General features: G+C 52.7%; 1 protein-coding gene across 3 annotated transcripts in view; it reads left to right on the forward strand.

Moving 5' to 3' along the window:
- The window catches only part of ELOVL1 (ELOVL fatty acid elongase 1), an 82,850-nt gene that overhangs the window by 39,162 nt on the left and 25,748 nt on the right, over window positions 1–17,940 (forward strand). The window lies entirely within an intron of this gene.

A 17,940-nucleotide genomic window follows, 5' to 3' on the forward strand; every position in this document is an offset into this window, starting at 1 on the left:
GTGTTCTAATGGCATGGTCTGCAAAAAGTCTCAGATGACACCTTAAAGAGGCACTTGGGGCTCGCAAGCCTCAGCCTGCGTACAGCTGCTCTAGCAGCTTGGATAAAGGTAGACAATCAACCCTCCCTCTGAAGTGACAGAGTCTAAAGCCCTGGGCCAGGCCACAAGCTAGGTGGAGGCCCTGGGTCACCCCCTCCCCGTCGCGATGTGAAAGTGAGGCTGTACAGCACACTACGGAGCTGGGGCTGCTGCTGGTTCTGGAGCACTCACAGCCTGGTCTGTCTCGCTCACTTCTGGCTGACCTTGCCCAGCTGAGAGTAGAGACCAGCATACGGGGGCTAAATAGGAGCATTAGTGCTCTGCAGTCATGCCTCCTAAGGGTGTGGCTGGAAACAAATGGGCAGGGGCAGCTGTGCCCCAGTATCAGCAATGGGAGCACCCGAAGCCCCATGGCTAGCAAATGCTGCAGGCCATGATACTGCTGCGGGGGCCAAAGTGGTCAGTTACTGTTCCATACGGCAGCTGTAGCTCAGCCCAGCTACGAGCCTAGATCTGAATAACGCCTGGCTTTAATGGAAAGGGGAGGGAGGGGAAGGAGAGAGCCGTGAGGGAGACAGTCATGAAGTGGCAGCAGGGAGGGTGGTGGGTACAGGAGCACAAGTGAGTGGCTTGAACAGGCAGCCAGCCAAACTGGAGGGGGCAAGAATACTGCCATAGCCAGCCAGGCTCAGAGGAAGAAGGGGCCTAGGCAGAGCTTTGTGGAAGGGGCCAACTCAGCCCTGCTGGCAGAACAGAGCTAGTATGATACGCCTGGGGCTGTCCCCTGCTGCAACATAGGCTCTAGCATCCCATGCAGTCTCCCCTGCAAGTCAGACTGTGTAGCAGCTGTACACATGGGGGATGACCTCACTCCAGACCCCCAGGGCTGGGATCCTAACCCCCATCCAGTATTGGGGCTTTTGTAATGCCCAGGTACCTCTGGCTTAGGGCAGGGACTCTAGTTTTACCTGCTGTTGATTTGGCTGTGTCCAGTCCTTCTGTCCTTTTCCTACTCAAGCTCCTAGAGGTCCTGCAATCCTCTCCCCCCCAATTAAGGAAAAACCCATTCCTAATACATCAGCTCATGTGCACCCCCCGTGGCTACCTGCTGCTGCAGAGCATTGCAGTGTTGCACTCCGAAGTCTTGTCAGGACTGAGCATTCTCTTTGTCTAGCCGACCAGAGCTGTAGCACTAGAGTACGTGCCGTTGCTACACCGCCATAGTCCTGGGGTACAGACCCCTAGCGTGAGGGAAGAAAAGCACCTGCCCAAGCTCCTGGAGCTGGCTCCATGGGAGCACGCCTCCGTTGATCTAGCCACATCTACGCCAGGGCTTAGGGCAGCATAGCTACAATGCTCAGATGTGGGTTTTCCACGCCCCTGAGGGCCATAGCGCTGGTGACCTAAATTCTGAGTGTAGCCTGGTGTTACAAAGCAGGGGGAGTCAGGGTCCTGTACCTTTGTTTCCTGTGATTCATATTCACCGTGACTCTCAGCTAGGCAGTAGAACAGCAGGTTTCTTAGAGACAACAGGAACACAATCCAACCCAGAGTTTGTAGGCATGAACAGGACCCCTTAGGCAGGTCCTTCTGGCTTAGACCCCAGCTTTGGGGCTCTCCCCTCTTCCCTAGCCCACTCCAAACTGAAAGAAAAACCCTTGAGCATCCCAACCAGCCTCCCCCCAGCTCCTCCACCAGCCTTTGTCCAGTTTTCTGGGCAAAAGGTGTCACCTGGCCCCCAACCCCCTCCTGGCTCAGGTTACGGGCTCTCAGGTAGCTCATCCCCACTGAAACTCCCCTGCCACATTCACAGGTCATCTCTTCCCACTTTGAGACTGAACTGAGTGGGGTCACTCTGACCAGTGACCTGGAGAAGTTTGGGGCCCCCTCTCTAGGACAACACATCCGCTATGATATTGGCACTTCCCTTTGCATGGACCACGTCCATGTCATAATCTTGCAGGAACAGGCTCCACCTCAGGAACTTGGAGTTGGCTCCTTTCATCTGGTGTAGCCAGGTCAGGGGAGAGGTCGGTGTACACGATGAAGTGTTACCCAAAGAGATAGGGCTCTAGTTTCTTGAGGGCCCACACCATGGTCAGGCACTCCTTCTCGCTGGTCACGTAGTTCTGCTCCTGGGGTAGCAACTTCTTGCTCAGGTACACGATGGGGTGTGCCTCCCCCTTTTCATCATCTGGTATTAACACTGCCCCCAGCCTGGTGTCAGGCATTGGTGAACACCATAAGGGCTTGTCAAAGTCTGGGTTTGCCAGAACCGGGCCCCTGACCAGAGCCTCCTTCAGGGCACAGAGAGCCTTCTGGTACTCCTCAGTCCAGACCACTTTGTCTGGCTTCCCCTTCTTGCATAGGGGCGGCTATGGCGCTAAAGTGGGGCACAAGTCTTTGATAGTACCCCCGCCATCTCAATGAAGGCTTGTACCTGCTTTTTGGTGTGGGGAGCGGGCCAGTCCCAGATCACCTCCACCTTGGCTGGTTCTGGCTTTAGGCAGCCGCTCCCCACCCAGTGGCCCAGGTAGGTCAGTTCAGCCATCCCCACCTTGCACTTCTCTGCTTTTAAGGTCAGCCCAGCCCCCTGGAGTCGGTCCAGCACTTGTCTAACCTGGGATACATGGTCCTCCCAGGTCTGGCGAAAGACACAGATGTCATCAATATACGCCACGGCAAAACTCTCCATGCCCCTCAGTAGCTGGTCCACCAGGCGCTGGAAGGTGGCCGGCGCTCCCTTGAGGTCAGAAGGCAGGGTCAGGAACTCAGAGGCCCAAAGGGGTGATAAAGGCCAATTTCAGCCGGGCATCTGCATCCAGTGGTACTTGCCAGTAGCCCTTTGTAAGGTCCATGGTGGTAAGGTACCGAGCTCCTCCCAGCTTGTCTAGGAGCTCATCAGGCCTGGGCATGGGGTAGGCATCAGATACAGTGATGGCATTGAGCTTCCGATAGTCCACACAGAACCGGACCAACCCATCCTTTTTGGGGACTAGCACCACCAGTGAGGCCCAAGGGTTGGAGCACCCCCAAAGCCAGCATATCATTGATCTCTTTCCAGGTCCTGAGCAGTTTTCCCTGCGACTCGGAAGAGGCAGCATCTTATAGACAGGTGCGACCCTGTCTGCACCTGGTGGACAGTCAGATTAGTGCATCCAGGCTGGTTGGAAAACAGCTGTTGGTACAGATGCAGCACCCCTCTGATTTCAGCTTTCTAGGAAGGCGTTGGCCGATCAGAGACAGGAATTGTTTCCTGGGAGGAGCCAGTTCCTGTCTCAGGGAATAGATCTATTAGTGGGTCCCCTCCTTGCTCCTCCCAATGTCCACACACGGTCAGCACCACATTTCCCCGTCATAATATGGCTTCATCATATTCACATGGTACACCTGGCCGTGGTGCGCCCAGTTCGACAGCTCCACCCCATAGTTTACCTCTTTTAATTGACAGGTTTCAGAGGAACAGCCGTGTTAGTCTGTATTCGCAAAAAGAAAAGGAGTACTTGTGGCACCTTAGAGACTAACCAATTTATTTGAGCATGAGCTTTCGTGAGCTACAGCTCACTTCATCAGATGTTTACCGTGGAAACTGCAGCAGACTTTATATACACACAGAGAATATGAAACAATACCTCCTCCCACACCACTGTCCTGCTGGTAATAGCTTATCTAAAGTGATCATCAAGTTGGGCCATTTCCAGCACAAATCCAGGTTCTCACCCTCCACCCCCCCACACAAATTCACTCTCCTGCTGGTGCTAGCCCATCCAAAGTGACAACTCTACATAATCAAGTCGGGCTATTTCCTGCATAGATCAAGGTTTTCTCGCATCCCCCCCACCCCCATACACACACAAACTCACTCTCCTGCTGGTAATAGCTCATCTAAACTGACCACTCTCCAAGTTTAAATCCAAGTTAAACCAGAACATCGGGGGGGGGGGGGGGGGGGGGGGGCTAGGAAAAAACAAGAGGAAACAGGCTACCTTGCATAATGACTTAGCCACTCCCAGTCTCTATTTAAGCCTAAATTAATAGTATCCAATTTGCAAATGAATTCCAATTCAGCAGTTTCTCGCTGGAGTCTGGATTTGAAGTTTTTTTGTTTTAAGATAGCGACCTTCATGTCTGTGATTGCGTGACCAGAGAGATTAGGCCCTGTGATGGTGTCCCCTGAATAGATATGTGGACCACACCACACGATCCATCGTCTACAGCCAAGCTCTGCGATACAACCGCATTTGCTCCAACCCCTCAGACAGAGACAAACACCTACAAGATCTCTGTCAAGCATTCTTACAACTACAATACCCACCTGCAGAAGTAAAGAGACAGATTGATAGAGCCAGAAGAGTTCCCAGAAGTTACCTACTACAGGACAGGCCTAACAAAGAAAATAACAGAACGCCACTAGCGGTCACCTTCAGCCCCCAACTAAAACCCCTCCAACGCATTATTAAGGATCTACAACCTATCCTAAAGGATGACCCAACACTCTCACAAGTCTTGGGAGACAGGCCAGTCCTTGCCTACAGACAGCCCCGCAACCTGAAGCAAATACTCACCAACAACCACATACCACACAACAGAACCACTAACCCAGGAACTTTTCCTTGCAACAAAGCCCGTTGCCAATTGTGCCCACATATCTATTCAGGGGACACCATCACAGGGCCTAATAACATCAGCCACACTATCAGAGGCTCGTTCACCTGCACATCCACCAATGTGATATATGCCATCATGTGCCAGCAATGCCCCTCTGCCATGTACATTGGTCAAACTGGACAGTCTCTAAGTAAAAGAATAAATGGACACAAATCAGATGTCAAGAATTATAACATTCATAAACCAGTCGGAGAACACTTCAATCTCTCTGGTCACGCAATCACAGACATGAAGGTCGCTATCTTAAAACAAAAAAACTTCAAATCCAGACTCCAGCGAGAAACTGCTGAATTGGAATTCATTTGCAAATTGGATACTATTAATTTAGGCTTAAATAGAGACTGGGAGTGGCTAAGTCATTATGCAAGGTAGCCTGTTTCCTCTTGTTTTTTCCTAGCCCCCCCCCCCCCCCGATGTTCTGGTTTAACTTGGATTTAAACTTGGAGAGTGGTCAGTTTAGATGAGCTATTACCAGCAGGAGAGTGAGTTTGTGTGTGTATGGGGGTGGGGGGGATGCGAGAAAACCTTGATCTATGCAGGAAATAGCCCGACTTGATTATGTAAAGAGTTGTCACTTTGGATGGGCTAGCACCAGCAGGAGAGTGAATTTGTGTGGGGGGGTGGAGGGTGAGAAAACCTGGATTTGTGCTGGAAATGGCCCACCTGTTGATCATTTTAGATAAGCTATTACCAGCAGGACAGTGGGGTGGGAGGAGGTATTGTTTCATATTCTCTGTGTGTATATAAAGTCTGCTGCAGTTTCCACGGTAAACATCTGATGAAGTGAGCTGTAGCTCACGAAAGCTCATGCTCAAATAAATTGGTTAGTCTCTAAGGTGCCACAAGTACTCCTTTTCTCTTTTAATTGCTTGACCACCTTAAAAGGGCCTTCCCAGGCAGCCTGTAGTTTTTTTCTCACGGGGATGAGAACCATCACCTGGTCCCTGGTGGCATAGGTGCGGGCCCACTCCGTGCGGTCATACCATACCTTCTGTTTCCTCTGAGCTCTGGCCAGATTGTCCCTGGCCAGCCCCATGAGTTCAGCCAGTCTCTCTCGGAAGATCAAGACATACTCCACCACTGACTCCCCATCAGGAGCAGCCTTCCGCTCCCACTCGTCTCTCATCAGGTCCAAGGGACCCCCTTACCCTCCTTTCATATAACAGTTCAAAAGGCGAGAACCCGGTAGACTCCTGGGGCACTTCCCTGTACGCGAACAGCAGGTGAGGTAAGTACTTGTCCCAGTCCTGCGGGTGCAGGTTCATAAACGTTTTCAGCATCATTTTTAGGGTCCCATTGAACCTCTCCACCAGCGCATTGGACTGGGGGTGATAAGCTGAGGCCCAGCTGCGCTGGTCCCCACATTTCTCCCACAAGCACCGGAACAGGGCCGACATGGAATTGGATCCTTGGTCTGCCTTGGGGAACCCGACTCGGCTGAAAATGGTCAGGAGCGCATCTGCCACGGTGTCTGCTTCAATGATAAGGGCACTGCCTCGGGGTAGCAGGTGGCGAAATCTACCCCACCAGAATGTATTTCTTCCCCGACTGGGTCGTCTTGCTGAGAGGCCCCACGATGTCCATGGCCACCTTCTGGAAAGGCTCCTCTATGATGGGCAAAGGTCTCAAAGCCGCTTTCCCCTTGTCCCGGGCCTTCCCTACCCTCTGACAGGGGTCACAGGATCGGCAATACTGCCGGACAGTGGTAAAGACCCCGGGCCAGTAAAAGTTCTGTAGCAACCTCTGCCGGGTGCACTGGATTCCCTGGTGCCCTGCGACGGGGATGTCATGGGCCGGGTACAGTAACTTGCAGTGATACTTCTGGGGGACCCCCAGCTGCTGCCTGATCTCCCAGGACTCCAGTTCCCCTGGGGGAGCCCATTCTCAGTACAGGAACATCTCCTGGCAGCCTCTCCTCATGCTCCGTACCACACTAAGGTCAGCCAGGTCCCCGAGCTTCCGCAAGGAGGGATCTTTCTGCAACTCGGCCTGAAACTCAGCGGCTGGGGAAGGGATGGGGACCTGCTCCCTTTCGCTGGCTAGGTCTGAGGCTGCAACCTCTCTGAGCCTTGACCCTGGGCACTCCCTCCCACCTGGGGCAGGGTCCTGTGCCTCTGGCAAGGTACCCTCTGCGAGGTCAGGGCGCAATGCCCCTCGCCAGCTCTGGCTACGGGTCATGACCAGGGCCCCCTGGGGGTTGCTGGGCCAATCCTCTAGGTATTCTCCCCCCCCTCCATCAACTCCTCAGTGAGTAAAGGGTGGTGCACCCCCAGATCCTTGGGACTCTCCGTGGCTCCCCCCATTTCAGATGTACCCTCACCACAGGCACCTGGAATTGGGTTCCGTCTACCCCCATCGGGGTCAGATAGGTGTTGGGCACCACCTGATCTCAGGCTACCACCTTGGGCCGGGCCAGCGTCACCTCTGTGCCCATATCCCAGTATCCCTGAACCTTCCTCCCATCCACCTCCAGGGGAACGAGGCATTCACTTCACAGGGACAGCCCTACGCCGACCCTATAAACTGAGAACCTTGAGTCTGGAGCATCCAGCCCCCCAGAGGAGCTGGTCTGGGGCCCTCCTCCCTCCTGGGCGGTTGATAAGCTGCTAGCCCCCCTTGCATGGGCAGCCTGCCGTCGTCCGGCTGGGTCCCTACTCAGTTAAACCTGGGTGGGTTCGGTTTGCTCAGTCTGTCCCGGAGCCTGGGGCACTGGGTCTGTATGTGGCCTCTCTGGCCACAGTGATAGCAACTGGTGTCCCATTGGTCCCCTCAAGCGGGTCGGTTGGACCTGATGCCAGATGTTCCCCTTGGGAAGGGGTTCTCCGTATTTCCCCTGTGGAAGGTCCTATAGTGACTCTTTCTCTCTGCTCCATGGTGGGCCTGTTCATTTGGGGGTTCCTCCCTACCACCCCCAACCGACTGTTCATAAACTCGTCGACCAGCTGCCCTGCAGGTTGCGAGTTCTCTGGCTTTTTGTCCACCAACCACAGCCTCAGGTCGGAAGGGCACTGTTCATACAGTTGCTCCAATACGATTAGGTCAAGCAGGTCCTCCTTAGTTTGGGCCCCATCCGCCCACTTGTGGATCCAGAGGGTCAGTTGTAGATATGTGCCCTCAGGGGTTTTACACTGACTCCGGAACCTTCTCTGGTACATCTCGGGAGTCATCCCAAACTCATGTAGCAGGGCTTTTTTGAATAGTTTGTAGTCCCCTGCCTCCGCCCCTTTCATTCAGCTGTACACCTCCACGGCTTTGGGGTCCAGTAAGGGGGTGAGAAACTGGAGCCTGTCTGCAGGGTCAACACTGTGCATCTCGCAGGCATTCTCAAAGGCATTTAGGAAGCTATCTATGTCCTCCCCTTCCTTCCGCTGGGCCAGGAAGCACTTATCAAAGCTCTGTGCAGTCTTGGGTCCCCCCTTGCTCACTGCAGCCGGAGGCTCGCTGGTCCTCAGCTTAGCCAGCTCCAGCTGATGCTTTTCCTCAGGCTGCCTTTTGAGGTCCTGTTGCTCCTTCTCTCGCTCTTCCAATTCTGTCTCATCTCCCTCTCCCATTCCAGCCACCTCAGCTCCAGGAATGGGGAGCTCCGCCAGGCGGATCCCCGGCTGGCTGCCAGGGTCAGGGTGCCCACGGTATGCGCTGGGCTCCTACCAGCCCCTCCCCTAGGCATAGATAGGAGGGGTCTCGGGATGCCCTCAGCAGCAGTCTGACCCCTCCCAGCCAGGTCAGGCACCGGGGCCCGCGCTGCCTCTGCTGGGCTGCTTCCCTCAGAGACAGGGATCGGTGCAGCCGAGCGAGTCCTTTTCTTCCAGCTGGGCAATCAGCTGTTCTTTGGTGAGCCTCCCAATGCGCAGCCCCCTCTGCCTGCTCATCTCCACCAGGTTGCTCTTAAGGCGTTTAGTATACATCTTCCTGCTGGCCACTCAGAGGCCTGGGTGCTCTCAGCTCCCCATGGTTTCCAGGAGGACCCCCTACTGTGCCAACCTTTCTCCAGGTCACCACCTCTCCCCCAGAGTCAAGCCACAGACTCCTCAACTCTGAGACTGCTCGCCGCAGTCCCCAGAGGGACCCTATTATTGCAACAGTAGTTTTCGCTGGTCACACGCTCCCAGGGGTTAAATGTAGCTCCTCTGCTCCCCCCCCCCCCCCCAAAAAAAAACCACTCCTCTCTGACTCTTCAGCATGCCTGGTCCTCATTAACCCCCCCTTTGTTTCACTGCTCCCCAGTCACTTACTGCAGGAAGTGCCGTCCCCGGGGTGCCACCAGTTGTTACGAAGCGTGCAGGAGTCAGGGTCCTGTACTCTTGTTTCCTGTGATTCACATGCACCGTGACTCTCAGCCAGCCAATAGAAGAGCAGGTTTATTAGAGACAACAGGAACACAATCCAACCCAGATCTTGTAGGCATGAACAGGACCCCTTAATCAGGTCCTTCGAGGGGGTAGAGAGCTTAGACCCCCACTCTGGGGTGTTCCCCTCTTCCCTAGCCCACTCCAAACTGAAAAAAAACCCTTCAGTGTTCCAACAGCCTCCCCACAGCTCCTACTCCAGCCTTTGTCCAGTTTCCTGGGCAAAGGTGTCACCTGGCCCCAACCCCCTCCTGGCTCAGGTTATAGGCTCTCAGGTATCCCATCCCCACTGAAACTCCCCTGCCACATTCCCAGGTCAACATTCCCCCCTCCCTGCTGCATCACACCTGGGTCCCATGCTGTGGGGCAAGGGGGCATCTCTAGTCACTCGCTGCTTGGCTGTGAACCCCTCCATTTTTTGCCAGGGCATTGAAATGCTAGACCCAGTACTGAATGATAGTACAAGGATAGCTACTCCTCCGCCTTATGCAGCCTGAGCCTTTGCTAATTACAGTGAGCTCCACTTTGTGGCAGTTGGTCCCCTGGACCCTTGCTGTGATGGGAGCAGCCCCTGCCCAGTGCACACTGAAATGCAGCTGATTATTATTAAACTTTGTGGTTACCCTAATGGCTTTTGCAGCATTCCAAGGGCAAAAGGGCCCATTGTGATCATTAAGCCTGACCGCCTGTAGAGTACAGGCCCGAAACATCTCCACATTGAACAAACAGACTCCAACAAATAGGAAAAAGTACGATAAGTTAAATAGTAACACAGCAGCACCAGCTGGCGTTTGCCCAAGACTTTTGAAGGAACTCAAAGAGGAAGTTGCACTAACTGCTGTGTAACCTATTGCTGAACCAAGCCTCTGTACCAGAGGACTGGCATGTAGGTAATGTAATATTGATTTTTAAAAAGGGCTCCAGAGCTGAGCCTGCCAGTTAGACTGGTAACTTCAGGACCAGAAGAGAAGAACAGGGGGGGATTTGATAGCTGCTTTCAACTACCTGAAAGGGAGCTCCAAAGAGGATGGATCTAGACTGTTCTCAGTGGTAGCTGATGACAGAACAAGGAGTAATGGTCTCAAGTTGCAGTGGGGGAGGTCTAGGTTGGATATTAGGAAAAACTTTTTCACTAGGAGGGTGGTGAAGCACTGGAATGCATTACCTAGGGAGGTGGTAAATCTCCTTCCTTAGAAGTTTTTAAGGTCAGGCTTGACAAAGCCCTGGCTGGGATGATTTAGTTGGGGATTGGTACTGCTTTGAGCCGGGGGTTGGACTAGATGACCTCCTGAGGTCCCTTCCAACCCTGATATTCTATGATTCTATGACCAGGCACAGGGGTAGAAACTATAGCATAGAACAGAACTATCCGACACCTAGGGAGTGGTTCCCACCCTTTTCTTAGCCGTGACACACCTTGAGCTCCAGGGGCTTTTCCCCCCTTCCACCCCCAGCCAGGTGGCTGCAGAAGGGACTCATTGCTCACACAGGGGGGGGGGGGGGGGGAGAGAGGGAGATTGAGCTCTGATTGATTGCTCAGTCCCTGGAGGAGGTGAGGCAGATGGCCAATCAGGAAAAAACGGTTACTCACCTTCTCGTAACTGTTCGAGATGTGGTGTTCATGTCCATTCCAATTAGGGGTGTATGTGTGCTGCGCGCACAGCTGCCGGAAAGTTTCCCATCGGGTCGGCTGTGGAGCCCCCTAGAGTGGTGCCTTCATGGCGCTCAATAGATGACCCTGCCAACCCAGCTCCTCCTCAGTTCCCTCTTGCTGGCTACTCCGACAGAGGAGTAGGAGGGTGGGTATTGGAATGGACATGAACACATCCCGAAGAACAACAGTTACGAGAAGGGGAGTAACCATTTTTTTCGTTCGAGTGCTTGTTCATGTCAATTCCAATCAGGTGACTCCCAAGCTCCACACCGGAGGTGGGGTCAGAGTTATGGAAAAACTGATTGGAGCACTGCTCTGTTGAATGCTGCATCATCTCTGGCATGCTGGGTAATAGCATAATGAACAGTGAACATACGCACTGAGGACCACTTTGCTGCCCTGCAAATTTCTTGTATCAGGACCTGGGCCAGACATGCTGCTGATGAGGCCTGTGTCCTCGTGGAATGTGCTGTAAGTGCCAGGGCTGGGACTTGGCCCACTCATAGCACTTGTGGATGCAGAACATGTTCCAGGAAGATATTCTTTGAGATGAGACTGGGAGTCCATTCATCCAGTCTACTACCGCTACGAACAGCTGGTTCAACTTCCTGAACGGCTTAGTGTGCTCGATGTAGAACACTAGTGCCTGCCAAACATCCAATGAGTGTAGCCTCTGCTCTAGACTACTGGCATGAGGCTTAGAATAAAAGACAGGTAGACAAATGTCTTGGCTAGTATGAAAGAGTGACACTACCTTGGGAAGAAAGGCTAGGTGAGGCCTGAGTGGAAGACCGTGTAAGGAGGATCAGAGGTAAGGGCCTTCAGCTCTGACACCTCCTAGCTGATGTGATGCCCACCAGGAAGGCTACCTTCCACGATAGAGAAGGGAGCACGTCACTATGGGCTCAAAACGGGGGCCCCATTAGTTTGGAGAGGACAAGGTTGAGGTCTCACGCTGGGACAGGCTCTCTGGTCTGCGGATGTAAGCATTCCAAACACTTAAGGAAGTGGCCTACTATGGGGTTAGCAAATATGGATCAGCCGGACGCTCCCTGGTGGAAGGCTGAGATACCAGCGAGATATACTTTGATGGATGCTGCTGCCAGTCCTTGTTTCAGGTACAGAAGATACTCCAGAATGAGTGGTATAGACCCCTGTAGTGGAGGTATATGCTGCTGGGCACACCAGCAAGAGAACCTTTTCCACTTAGCTAGATATGTGGCCCTAGTAGATGGTTTCCTACTGCCAAGCAGGACCTCCCTTACTGGTTCTGAGCACAGAAGCTCCATGTGGTTTAACCAGGAAGCTTCCAGGCCGTGAAATGGAGGGACTGGAGTTCTGGATGGTAAAGGTTACCGTGGTCCTGAGTGATCAGATCAGAATGCAGTGGTAACTATCAGAGTGTCCACTGACAGTTCCAGGAGCGTGGTGTACCAGTGTTGTAGGGGCCACCAGAATGACCTCCGCTCTGTCCCTGCAGACCTTGAGAAGTACTTGTGCATGAAATGGATCAGGGGAAAAGCATACAACTGGCAGCCTCCCCAGGGAAGCAGAAACGCATCTGTGATTCTGGAAGGAGCAGAACATTGAACAGTTTCTGTTGCTCCTGGTAGCAAACAGGTTGACCTGGGGAAACCTCCACCCTTGGAAGATGGAGTGAATGACATGCGGACGGATGGACTACTCGTGATTTCCTGACAACCTGCTGAGGTGATCTGCTAGTTCATTCTTCACTCCTGGTAGATAGGAGGCCTCCAGGTAAATGGGGCGGGCTATGCAGAACTCCCATAGCTGGAAGGCTTCTTGACATAAGGAAGAGGAATGGGCTCCACCCTGCTTGTTGATGTAAAACATGGCAGTGGTGTTGCTGTCTTCACTGCCACGCACTGACCTCATAGCTGGGCCTGAAAGGTTTGGCATGTTAACCGTACTGCCCTGAGCTCCTTGATATTGATATGAAGGGGAAGCTCCTCCCGTGACCATTGGCCCTGTGTTTGGAGGTCTCCCAAATGCACGCCCCATCCCAGAGCTGACGCGTCTGTTAAAAGGGACAAGGAGTGCTGGGAGCTGTTGAACAGGACTCCCTCGCAGACTGCCCGAGGGTTGACCCACCACTGGAGGGACTTGAGTGCTTGCCCTGGCACAGTGACCACTACATCCAGGCTGTCCTGCCCCAGGCGGTAGGCCGAAGCGAGCCACTCCTGGAGTAGGCTGAGCCTCAGTCTGGCATGGCGGATCACATAAGTACAGACTGCCATGTGGCTGAGGAGACTCAGGCATCCACTTGCTGTGGTGGTCGGGAATCGCCTGAGGCCTTGAATAATGTCCATCGTGACTTGGAATCAGGTCTCTGGCAAAAACGCTTTTGCCCGTACCGAGTCCAGCAGCACCCCGATGAACTCTATTCTTTGGGTCAGTGACAAGGTTGACTTGTTCATGTTGAGGAGAACCACTCTGTCGAAAAGTAGATCTGACTAATCGGACTTGAGACTCCACCTGCTCCCTTCTGCGGCCCCTGAGCAGCCAGTTGTCAATGTAGGAGTATACCCGGACCTGCCTCCTTCGGAGGAAGGCTGCTACAACAGACATGCACTTGGTGAATGCTCGGGAGGCTAGTGACAGGCTGAAGGGGAGGACCATGGACTGATGTTTTTGGTAGACCACAAACTGGAGAAATTGTCTCTGTGCTGGTCGAATGGCTACATGAAAATACAAATCTTTCATGTCGAGGGTGGTGTACCAGTTCCTTGGATCCAGAGAAGGGATAACTGTACTTATGGAGACTCTATGGAACTTCACCTTTATCATGAATTTGAGTCCTCACAGGTCTAGGATGGGTCTGAGACCTCGCTTAGCTTTGGGGATTAGGAAATAACAGAAATAAAATCCCTTGCCCCATAGCTCCTGAGGAACTTCCTCCACTGCCCCTGCTGCAAGGAGTGCCTACACCTCCTGGATAAGGAGCTGCTCGTGAGAAGGGTCCCTGAAGAGGGATGGGGAAGGGAGGGAGGGAAGGAGCAGAATTGGAGAGAATATCCCATTTCTACCATGCGAAGAACCCAGCAGTCCGATGTTATTTGGGACCAAGCACGGTAGAAGTGGGACAGGTGATTTATAAAACGGGGAAGGATCCAGCGTCATGGCAAATATGTTGTCCTCAGGCATCCCTTCAAAAGGCCTTTCTAGAGCCAGATGAAGGTTTGGTTGGGCCTTGACCCTGCCTAGAAGTGGGACTGGAAGGTTTGTGCCTGCTGTTCCTGCCCCTATGCCTATAAAAATCCTGCCTCGGCAGAGGAGGATATGAGCGGTGTTGCGGGTTGGGGCTTGAAATGTTGTTGGGTTGCCGGGATGTGCATACCCAACGACTTCATCGTCACCAGGGAGTCTGAGACTGTTCAGAGAAACAGACTCCAAGCTGCAAATAACCCTGCACTTTCTGATAGTAGGTCCTGCAGGGTTTGCTGCAGTCCCTCCTCATGATTACTCCTGAGGAAAGGGTGCGGGTGGCCAAGTCCAGTGAAGTCCGGAGGGAGGTTCGCGCCACTGCCTTCCCTTCATCAATGATAGCCAAGAACTCGGCTCTGGAGTCTGGTGGAATCAGCTCCTTAAAAACTTCAACATGGAGGCCTACAAGCTGAAGTTGTATCTGCTGAGGATAGCTTTCTGGTTAGCTATCCTCAGCAGCAAGCCCCGCATTGCATAGATTTTCCTGCCAAAAAGGTCCATCCTTTTCGACTCCTTGGATTTAGGGTCCGGCCCTTGCTGTCCCGTCTCTCTCTCATTCACTGCTGATACTATGAGGGAGCATGGTTGCGTGTGAGAGAACAGGTATTCGTATTCCCTGGTGGTAGGCGGGATTGAGGCAGGGGTCTGCCACGGAGTCTTAATATTGCTCTGGATAGTTATTAGTAGCAGAGCTACCCTGGACAGTCCCTCTGGCACAAGGATGTTGACCACTGAGTCTTGGGTAACCCCATTTACGGGCAATCCTTTGTAGAAGGTCCTGGTGGGCCCTGTGGTCAATTGGGAGAGGGCCCAAGGTTGAAGTTCCCACCACCTCTTCATCCGGGGACAAAGATGAGGAGGCCAGAGGTGGTATGGGGTCCCCCTGACCCTCTGGCTCGCTGACCTCCTGTTCAGTATCTGGGGCCTCTGTGGCGACTGTAGCCAAGGTGACAGTAGCCTGGCCTTGCAATTGGTCATGCCTTGGAGTCGCCTCAGTGGCGACCTGGGTTGGGTGTGGGGCTTGCGCCAAGGTCGCCTCAGAAGCACAGGGTGTAGGCCAGTCCTTGGCTGTTTGAGATGGTCAGTGCTCCGAGGCCACCAAACGGGAGCCCTTGGAAAAGGAGCCCTGGGCATGATGGTAAGCCCAAGGGCTCCAAAAAGGCCATTGCGCGAGAGGCTGCCTCTGGGGTTGCCATGCCATGGGTGCCTTTCTCCGTCACTTGTTGAAGTTATGCCTGCTGTGACGGGAACATACAAGTCACCATCTGCGTCTGAAGACACGGATCTCAACTGAGATGACCGTGGTGGCGCCGCATGCTATTGCGCCAGAGACCTGTGCTGAGTTGATGATGCAGGGGACCGCTGTTGAGATCCCTGGGCCGGGGACCGAAACTGGGGGTCTGGTGCGGTTGGTCCAGTGCCAGTCCTCTCTCGGAGCTGGGGATCACTGCTGCTCCATCGTCAGTGCTGGGGAGCGTCATGCCACTGGTACCTGGGAACACTTCAGAGTCCAGTGCCAGAGAGGGTGACCACCGCATCATGGCTGGCTTGCCTCTAGATGGTGCCAGTCGCAGCAGCACCAGGGGCTTCCTTCTGATCATGGGGGCCTGAAGAGCAGTCATCGCTATTAAGTCTCTGGTGGCTTCAAAAGGGTCTGGGGTGGAGGGTGACTAACTCCTCCACCTGGCACTACCCATCTCCGGAGTCGCTGTGTGCCAGACTCAGTCACCCCGTGGGAACCAAAGTCAACGGCATTGACGCTTGCTTCCTGAACACTGCGGACTCCTTCACGGAACACCCTGGTACTGCACGTACAGCTCCCTCTGTTTTCTGCACCAGGGAGAGCTCCCTGTCAGCTTTTGTGCCACTTGTATGGCACCATTGAATGCCAGCAGTGCTGGCTTGTCTGTGCATCCTGCGGTGCTGGAGAGTGCCGGAGCCAAAGGTCTCTTAGACTAGCATCCTTCCTCAGCAGTGTGCCCTGTACCCGTCAGGGCACTCCATGTGGATGCGCTCGGTGCGGGGTCCTGGTGGTCCGCAGCAGATTGGGAACGAAGGGCAGATTCTATGAGCAACTGCTTCAGTCAGAAATCTTACTCCTTTTTAGTTCTTGGGCGGAAAGCCCTGCAGGTCTTGCACCTTTCTGTGTGCTGCTTCAGACACGAGTCATGGAGGGGTTGCTCGTTGGCACAGGCTTGCTGCAGGTTCCGCAGGGTTTAAAGCCTTGGGCTCACAGCATGCCCCAGAGCCCAAGGGGGTTGGGAAACCCTGCTCCCAAATCTCACTATATGCAATATATACACTTGACTAATTACAACTAAACTAGGCTAAACTAACTATGTGAAAGAACATGCAGGGAAGCACTTGCTAAGCAAGTGACCATGGTTCCAATGACCGTCACTGGCAGTAAGAAAGGGGAGGGGCCAGGGTTGGCAGGGTCATATATTGAGCACCATGAAGGTGCCACTTCAGGGGGTTCCACAGCTGATCCAACGGGAGCTGCTAAGGGAAAATTTTCCGCTGACTGTGCACACGACTTGCACAGAGCTGATTGGAATTGACATGAACAAGCACTCAAAGGAAGAGGCTTCTCCCCACAATGTCATTTTTCAAAAAATTTCACAGCACACCAGTTTGGGCCTGATGGCACATGAGTGGGGAAACACTAACCTAGATTAATACACTGTTAGTGAAGCCTCAACACACCATTTGTATAGGGAAATCATTCCTCACTTATCTAGAAGCATTCTTTGAGGGTGTCAACAAGCATGTTGCCAAAGGTGATACAGTGGATATAGCATACTTAGATTTTCAGAATGCATTTGTTGAAGTAACGTAAACTGTCATGGGCTGAGAGGGAAGGGTCCCATAGGGAATGGACAGTGTTTGCAGAGGATACAAAAATCACTCAAGATTGTTCAGTTCAAAAGCGAGCATGAAAAGTTAGAGGGGAAATCTCACAAAACTGAGTGCCTGGGCAACTCAATGGCAGATGAAATGCAACATCGATAAGGGAAAGTAATGTACACTGGAAAAAAAATCATCCAACTATAAGTATATTATGAGTTGTGGGGAGGTGGGGCTAAAGTAGATTGTCAAGTCAGCAGGGCTAGTGCGCTAACAAGTTCAGATGAAGGTGCAGCAGTGGTCAAAACGGCTAATACTGCTAAGAATTATTAAGCAAATGCTAGAAAATCGCAAAATGCCCCTATAGACAGCCAGGGTGTGCCTATACCTTGAATTGTGTGTCCTGTTTTCATCACCCCGTCTCAAAAACAGTACAGGGGACTTGAAAAGGTTCAGAGCCTGCCAACAAAAATGGAGTGGCTTCCATATGAGGTGAGCCCAAAAACGATTTAGGGAAGGTCAGTTTAGAAAAGATGATTAAGGGCAGGATAGGGTAGAGGTCTAGAAAATCATGAATGGGATGGAAAAAAAACGTGAATAGAGAAGGGTTGTGTATCCTTTTGCACAATACAAAAACTGGGGGCATGTGGGAGTGGAGGGTCATCTGATGAAATTAACAGGCATCAGATTTAATATAAATGTGCAGAAATACTTTTTCACACAGTGCACAGTAAACTGTGGAACCCACTGCCAGGGGATGTTGTGATGACCAAACATATAACAGTTCAAAAAGAACTACATAAAATCGTGGAGGATAAGACCATCAATGGCCATTAGCTAAAATCATCAAGGATGTAATCCCATGCTCAGGGTTTCTCCCGTCCCCTGTACCAGATGGGCAAAACAAGGTTGGCTGTCTCTCCAAAAGGGTTATGGTGCAACTACTCCCCCCTGAAGCTCTGGGACTGGCCTCAGTGGGAGAGAGGTTACTGGCCTAGTGGGACCATTGGTCTGACCCAGCATGGCAGTTCTTACAGCCTTAAAACAGTTCCTTGAACTGTTAGAAAATCGTCCAGTCTTGATTTAAAAATTTGTCAGTGATAGAGACTCCACCTTGGTAAATTGTTCTAATGGTTAATTACCCTCACTGTCAAAAATGTA

The sequence above is a fragment of the Caretta caretta genome, chromosome 8 (assembly GCF_965140235.1).
Source record: "Caretta caretta isolate rCarCar2 chromosome 8, rCarCar1.hap1, whole genome shotgun sequence".
Taxonomy (NCBI): Eukaryota; Metazoa; Chordata; order Testudines; family Cheloniidae; genus Caretta; species Caretta caretta.